The sequence below is a fragment of the Rhincodon typus genome, chromosome 16 (assembly GCF_021869965.1).
Source record: "Rhincodon typus isolate 14 chromosome 16, sRhiTyp1.1, whole genome shotgun sequence".
NCBI classification, from domain to species: Eukaryota; Metazoa; Chordata; class Chondrichthyes; order Orectolobiformes; family Rhincodontidae; genus Rhincodon; species Rhincodon typus.
The window spans coordinates 10,531,647-10,539,497 of NC_063347.1; positions in this window are offsets into that span (position 1 = coordinate 10,531,647).

The window sequence follows — 7,851 nt, forward strand, 5'->3', positions numbered from 1 at the left end:
ATGGCTTTAGAATTTTAAACAAATGCTTTGATTTTTGTTCTGTACAAATTCATTCTTGAAAGATAAGATTTTGATCAGACTTTGTAATAAAGGAGTTACTATTGAGCTGGCTGAGAGAAAGTTGGAAAAGTAGGTTACTAGGCTACATTTAAACAAGATGTTCCCAAATCTTATACATGATATTGTCTGGACCTCATCTCAGGACAGAAAATACTTACCCTCTGGCTAAGGAGTAATGTATACCTCAGGTGTTTGACTTAAAGGACCTGCCGGGGTCAGGATCAGGCTAGTGATTAGGATCAGAGGTGGAAAGTTGCCAGAAATAACACCACCGGTCTGTATGCCAGCTCCATGGCTCCATCCTGCCCACTGGCCACTGTTGTGGAGGCAGAATGGAGAATTGGGTAACGAAAAGGAGGAGAGTACATTTTTAAGACAAAATCTTTTAGTCTCGATTATATATACTTGGATCAAACGGATTTGGAGAAAATTACAACAGGTGTTGTAGATGCAAGACAGGCTATTGATGTGTGTGTAGCAAAGGACTACTGTAGATTTTTTAAAAATGCAGGAGGTAAATGCACGCTTTTACCTACTGTGGGTGCATATTGGTGGATTAAAATCCTTAGCTGTGGTGAGTAGCAAACAAAAAAGGGTGCTTTTTTTTTACTTGAAAGCAGAAATTCAAGTTCAGCAAATCCTTATTTTGCATTTGTTAATTCTAAAAATGAACTAATTATAGAAGCATAGGACAATAACAGAAGGGTCATTCAATCCACAGTGCCTATGTAACTCGAACTAACTATTTCCTTGAAGTTTAACTATGTAAATGACAACATTGACATAAAACATCTGCATATAATGTATTTTCCTCTCATGTTATGCCAAGTAGATAATGAAGCTAAGCTAGTGAAAGATAACCTTGTGCATATAATGATGGTTATCCTTTCTCATCTCCCTTGTATTAGCATTTACGTAATTGTAGAACTGAGCTTATGAATGATTATAAAACTGATTTGCCAAGATTTTTCTCCCCCACCCCTACCAATCACCAGCACTTCACTTCCCCCAGGCCATTACCCTATGCTTGTGTCATGAGTAGAAATTGGATTGACCTTTTCCAGGGGTATTCATATTTACTCTAAAGCCAACTTTCTGTTCACCTCTAAGTTGTCTCTCTACTTTTCCAAATCAATGGCATAAGACCAGATTGGCTGAGGATTCAGCTAAACATGAACTATGGATGAAAGTAGTAACTCAGTAGAATAGCTAAAAGCAGAAAATACAAAAATATGCAAGAGGTAGATCAATATTGGGAGATTAATTGAGTGTAATTCTTCATGTGAAATTCTAAAATAGTGTAATGTGCTATATTCTTTCACAATGTAAAGATTACATTGATTCAGTTGTTAGCACTAAATAATAGTGATTTGGCAGAGCACATAACCTGCGAAGGATGTCATTGTAAAAATGTTTGAGACAAAATTAAACTGATACAATGGATAAAGCTGTCAGAAAATTATCAATCTGCTGAATGTCTGTAATCCGAGGATACAGTTTTCGGGCTGGAGGTTCATAATGTAAGGATCTGTCTTAGCCTAAAACAAAACTTTTAAAACTCCCAACTTCACTGCCAAAAAATAGCAAAACTCATGGGTTGTGGATGTTGTTGGCTAAGCCTGCAGCCATTGTCCACCCTCTTGGGCTACTGCAGTCTCCAGGAATAGGTGTGCCCCCAATCCTGCTAGTGATGGAGTTTCAGGATTTTGACTAGTGACTGTGAAGGAGCAATGACATATTTCCAAGTACAGATGAAGTCAGGTTTGCAGGTGGTGGTGTTCCTACTTGTCTGCTACCCTTGTCATTTTACATGGTTGAGATATGGGTTTAGAGACTACTGTGGAACGAACCTGCATGAATTGCTGCAGTGTATCTAGTAAATGGTATACATTTGCCAGACTGAGTTGGCGATGAGGGGAGTAAATGTTGAAGGTGGTAGGTGGGCTGCTTTGTCCTGAATGATGTTAAGCATCTTGAGTGTTGTTGGAGCTGCCCTCCCACAGGCATCCATCACACTCCTGGCTTGTGCATTGTAGATGATGGACAGCCTTTGGAAAATTGGGAGGTCAGTTGCTCACTGCAGAATTCCCAGCCTCTGACATGCTCTTGTAGCTACAGTATTTATATGGCTTGTCCAGGTCAACGGTGACTGCAGCAATTTTGATAGAACGCTCAGCAATGGTAATGAAGATCAAGGGGCAATGGTTAGGTTATCTCTTGTTGGAGAGATACATTGCCTTACACTTGTGGAGTACAAACATTACTTGCCACTCCTCAGCCCAAAACTGGATATTGTCCAGTTCTTGCTGAATATAGGTGCAGGAACTTCAGTATTTGAAAAGTACTGAATATTTCTGAATTGTGGAATTAGCAGCCAACATTTCCACTTCTGACCTTTATGATGGAGGGAAGGTCATTGATGAAGCAGATGAAGATGGTTGGGCTGAGGACTTCCTGCAGTGATAGCCTGGAGCTGAGATGACTGACCTCCAACAATCACAACCATCTTTCTTTGTGCTAGGTGTGACTCCAAAACAGTGGAGAGTTTCCCACTAATTCCCATTGACTCCAGGTTTTCTAGAACTACTTGGTGCAACAGTAAGCAGGTCATGTCTGAGCAGGTATCTCTTGATAGTCCACTGTCAATGACATCCCTTCCCTCCCTTTACGCATGACCAAGAGTTCATTGATAATGTGACAACTGGCTAAGTTAGATTTGTTCTACCTTTTGGCCATAAGACATGCTTGGACAATTTTCTACGTTGTTGGGTAGATTCTGGTTGTTATAAGTTTATTGGTGCAGCTAGTTCTGGAGCACAGGTTTTCATGTGAGTTGAATCGGCTGGAGACTAGCATCTGTGATTCTGGGACCTCTGGAGGAGGCAGAGAGATGCATCATCCACTTGCAGCTTCTAGCTGAAGATGGATGCAGTTGCTTCACCTTTTGCCCTGATGTGCTGGGCTCTCACGAAATGAGGATGAAGGTATTTGTGGAGCTTCCTCCAACAAGTTGTTTAATTTTTCACAACCGTTCACTGCTGGATGTAGCAGGACTGCAGAGCTTAGCTATGATCTGTTGGTTACGGGATTGCTTAGCTCTATCACTTATTGTTTTTGCTGTTTGACATGCCAGAAGTCCTGTATTGTAGCTTTACCAGTTTAACACCTGAATTTTAGTTATCCTCGGTGTTATACCTGGCATGCCGCCTAGCATTCTCCACCGATGCAGGTTTGAACCCCTGGCTTGATGGTGATAGCAATGTTAGAGTGGGCATTGGAGTTGACATGTCCAGGTTTGTCATTGTCAGTCGATTGTTTGGATATGTCCCATTTCATTTCATTGTTTAGGTTTCGTTGTGGTTTAATACAGGTGTTTGGTGTGTGAGGCTATTTCCATAGTCAGTTAAGAATCAACCACGTTACTTTGGATGTGGAATCTTATTTAGGCTATACTGGTAGGGACACAGTAATGAACTGAATAGATTTTCACAGTGCTTTGACAGTAATTACCAATAGCCTAGTTTACAATTCCAGCCCCCACCCACAACTCTTTCTCCAGTACGTCAATGATATAATCGGTGCTGCTTCCCTGTCTCAACTGGAATTGAAAATGTTTATCAATTTCACTTCCAATTTCCACCCTGCTCCTACCTCCACCTGGTCCAGCTCTGACTCCTCCTGTTCCCTTCCTTGACATCTGTTTCCATTTCTGGAGATAGGCTGGCCACCAATATCCACTACCAAACCACTTGATTCCCACAGTTACACATCCTCACACACCCTGATTCCTGGGAAGGCTCTATTCCATTCTCCCAATTCCTCCATCTCCATTGCGTCTGATCAGATGAGGCCAACTTCCACAAGGGGCCTCTGAAATGTGCACCTTCTACCTCAACCAAGGATTCCCCAGCACCGTAGTCGCGAGGGCCCTCAGCGGGTCTGACCCATCTCCTGCACTTCAGCCCTCACCCACTCTCTTCCCTCCCACAACAGCGATAGGGTGTCCCCTGTCCTCACCTACCATCCCACCAGCATCCACATCCAGAGGAACAATTAGCTGTCATTTCTGCCACGTAGGAGGCCTGACCTGAGTCCTTTTTGTCTATTTTCTTGCAGGTCATTTCACACCTAAGTTCGCAAACAGTGAATCCCCAAGTTTAACTCATGAACAGGAAGTTCTTAGTAGCAATACTTCAATCATTTCTCTCTCACTTCTTCCCATTTGCTTCCAGCAGCCTTGGAAAAGCACCTCTCTGCATGGTATAACTCAGATTGAGAAATATAAACAGTCGCTGATCAAACCTACACCTTCCATTCCTTCTTGCTGAGCATTCTACACCCTCTTTGAATTCCTACACATTATGATCATCACCAGTACCTGCATTTAGAAATATAATGCTTTGAGCATAACCAACTGCATAGCTATGAATCAACACACAAGATGTCTCACTAAATGAGTCATAACATTCTTTCCAACCGGTTTGAAACATAGTACATTGGCAGGGTCAGTGGAAACCTAAGGCGGATGACATATTTGCAGTTTTTCACTGAAATTATTCAGCTTTCATGTATTAAACAGAGATACTTGATGTAGACTGGCCATTTTAAACTTCAGTCTCGTTTCCAATGTTTACTAAACAAGTTTGGAACAACACCATCCAAAGTGTCAGGTTCAAATGAATGAAATTCAAATCCAGCAACAGTATCAACATTTCTTCTTCACAATGTGTTCTTCAGGGTAGAGTAGTAGAGACAAAAGCCCAGAAACCCATTAAGAAATGGCAAGGGCTTGTTAGTTTCTTTTTGGAAGCATCAGTTAATAGAGACCAAACTGTTTCCCTCACTTGCGAATTCCCAATTGTCAACCAATTGTAAACACTGTACAGAATGAATTGTGCCCCAGTGCTTTGACAGGGTTAATTAAAAAATGTCTGTTTTCAAGTTATTGTAGTTGGTTCTGTCGATGAATGGATAATTATCCATTTTGCCTTCACAACTATATCTTGTCTAATAATATCCTGTACATTTTCATGCTTCCATTATGGAAAAAAAACAGCATAGAGGTTGGTATCCTATCACCAAATCACCCTTTATTTACATGTGCACAGTACATGGACTCTGACTAGTTAGCCCAGAGCCATTCCATAGAGTGAGAAGCTACAGCAGGGTTTGAGCAAGTAATCAAGGTTAAAACTTTGAATCATAGAATGATTACAGGCATAGGCTATTTGATCCATCCTTTCATACCAGCCATCTGTAAGATCAACTCACCTAGTCCCATACCTCCTCTTTCCCCAGAGTCTTGCAAATTCTTCCCCATTAGATAATTATCCAATTTTGTGTTGATGGCCTTGTTGGAAACTGTCTCCACCACATTCTCAGACAATGCATTCCTAACCACTCACTGCATGCAATGAGGAAGTGTTGTCTTGCTGGAGGTGCTGCTTTTCAGATATCAGACTGAGGTCTGTATTTTGGTTCAAGTTGGGGGTGATTTAAAGATGAACAAGAAGTTCTCCTGACGAGTATCCCTCTCTCAATCATTGTCACCAGGACCAACGTGCTTTGGAAGTCTTGATGCTGTTTCTAGTCGGAGTAGACCCCTGGCACATAAATACCATCATTTTGGCAGTCTTACTCAGAAAAGGTACATGTTACTTTTTGGAAAGTACTCAGTGGTGTAGTAATCTCTGCGAACCCAATCTTCTCCTCTGCTCAGTTGGAAGTGCTTATTCAAGCTATGTGTGGTCAACTTCAGTAACTTCTTCCAGTAACAAAAACAGAAGTTGCTGGAAAAGCTCAGCAGGTCTGGCAGCATCTGTGAAGAAAAAACAGTGTTACCGTTTCAGGTCTGGTGACCCTTCCTCAGAACGCAGTGGGACCGGAGACCCTTCCTCAGAACGCAGTGGGACCGGTGACCCTTCCTCAGAATGCAGAGTTAATGTTTCGGGGATGGTGATCCTTCCAGAATGCAGTTCTGAGGAAGGGTCACTGGACCCGAAACGTTAACTCTGTTTTTTTCTTCACAGATGCTGCCAGACTTGCTGAGCTTTTCCAGCAACTTCTGTTTTTGTTCCTGATATACGGCATCCGCAGTTCTTTCGGTTTCTATGCAGTATTTAACTCACTGCCACATCTCTTCCAGGCATGCCCACCTTGAAGAAGTTCTGCTCCTCTCTCCGGCGGGATTTCTGTTCCAATCTTTATTCTCGCCCACCGACTTTAATTTCACTGTCACTCCTGGTGTTTGACCAAGTATTTGCTAAAACTCGTTTCCACAGCCATATCACATTCCTCAGTGACTGCTTCCGGCTCAGACTCACCCCATGTGGATTCCAACTGAAGTTGCATCCCTCATGTTTTGAATCCTCCCAGGGTCACAGATACCTCCATGATGTTCAACGTTCCATGGACAGTTGCTCTCGCCGCATCCTGAGATCCACACTCAGTGCCATGCGGCGTCACATGTGCACTCTCAACCTTTCTCTCCAACAGCATCGCAACGTACTGGCTCAGGGCTGCACCACTCCGCAGTTCCACTTCATCCTCCGGCTCATTCGTCATGCTAACAAGAAACTTTTTCTTTTCCTTTCAGGCATCAAGGCCCACAAAATGCAAAATGAGTTCTGAGGAAGGGTCACCGGACCTGGAACGTTAACTCTGATTTTTTTCTTCACAGACGCTGCCAGACCTGCTGAGCTTTTCCAGCAACTTCTGTTTTTGTTCCTGATCTACAGCATCCACAATTCTTTCGGGTTTTATACCTTCTTCCAGTGATCATTCCTCCTATGATTGTTTAGATAGCAAAAGACAGGACTTGTATAGCACTTTTCACAACTTTACACCCGAATAGTAAAATACTTCTGAAGTGTAGTCTCTGGTTTGTGGTTTGGTTCCACTTTGAATGTTTAAAGTCTCTTCAGGCAAATTGTCACCTGTTCTGTATTTAGGAAATGTATCCTCTTCCTTCAGGTGTTGAAGGTTTGACTGCAGTAGATTTCTGCAAAGCCCTTTTATTTACACAATAATACACTTTCCTGTCAAGGTAAATACATCTTCTTTCTAATACAGACTGTTCCTTCTCTCTTCTTAAACTCTACCTTGTCTCGTAATGTCACTGCTACAGCATCATAAATAACGCTATCTCATTGCAGTTACTGCTGTAATATAGAATGATTGACTTGTCAATTAAATTGAGGAAGTCCATTATAATTAACTAATTAAAACAAAACAAAGAACTGTGCATGCTGAAGATTTGAAACTCAGCAGGACAAATTCAGCAGGTTTGGCAGCATTGGTGGAAAGAAAACATACTCAAAATTTCAAGTCCAGTGACCCTTCTTCAAAACTGTAAACTCTGCTTTCCTCTCCACAGATGCTACCAGACCTGCTGAGTTTCTGTTTTTGTTTCACAGCTAATTAATTCTTCTCAACAAAAAAGAACTGTGGATGCTGGAATCAGGAACAAAAACTGAAAAAAACTCAGCAGAACTGTTTCTAACTAATTCTTATGTTGTCCAGCACATACAAGTCACTTATGCTTCAGCAGAGGTCACTAGAGAACTGATTTAAAAAAGCAGGAAGTACAATTTGCCTCAGTTTCAGCCCTATATATGTGCAATAAGAGACTGTCAGTCCTCAGCTTCTAATGCCTAGAGCTGCAAATGTATGACACAGGCGAGATTGTGTGGTATGGGGTCACACAGGCTGGAAACAATTCTCAGCCTTGATTTCTGTCTGATGCTAATTTAGTTGTTCATTGACAGGTTGGAGAAATGGATGCCATTGATT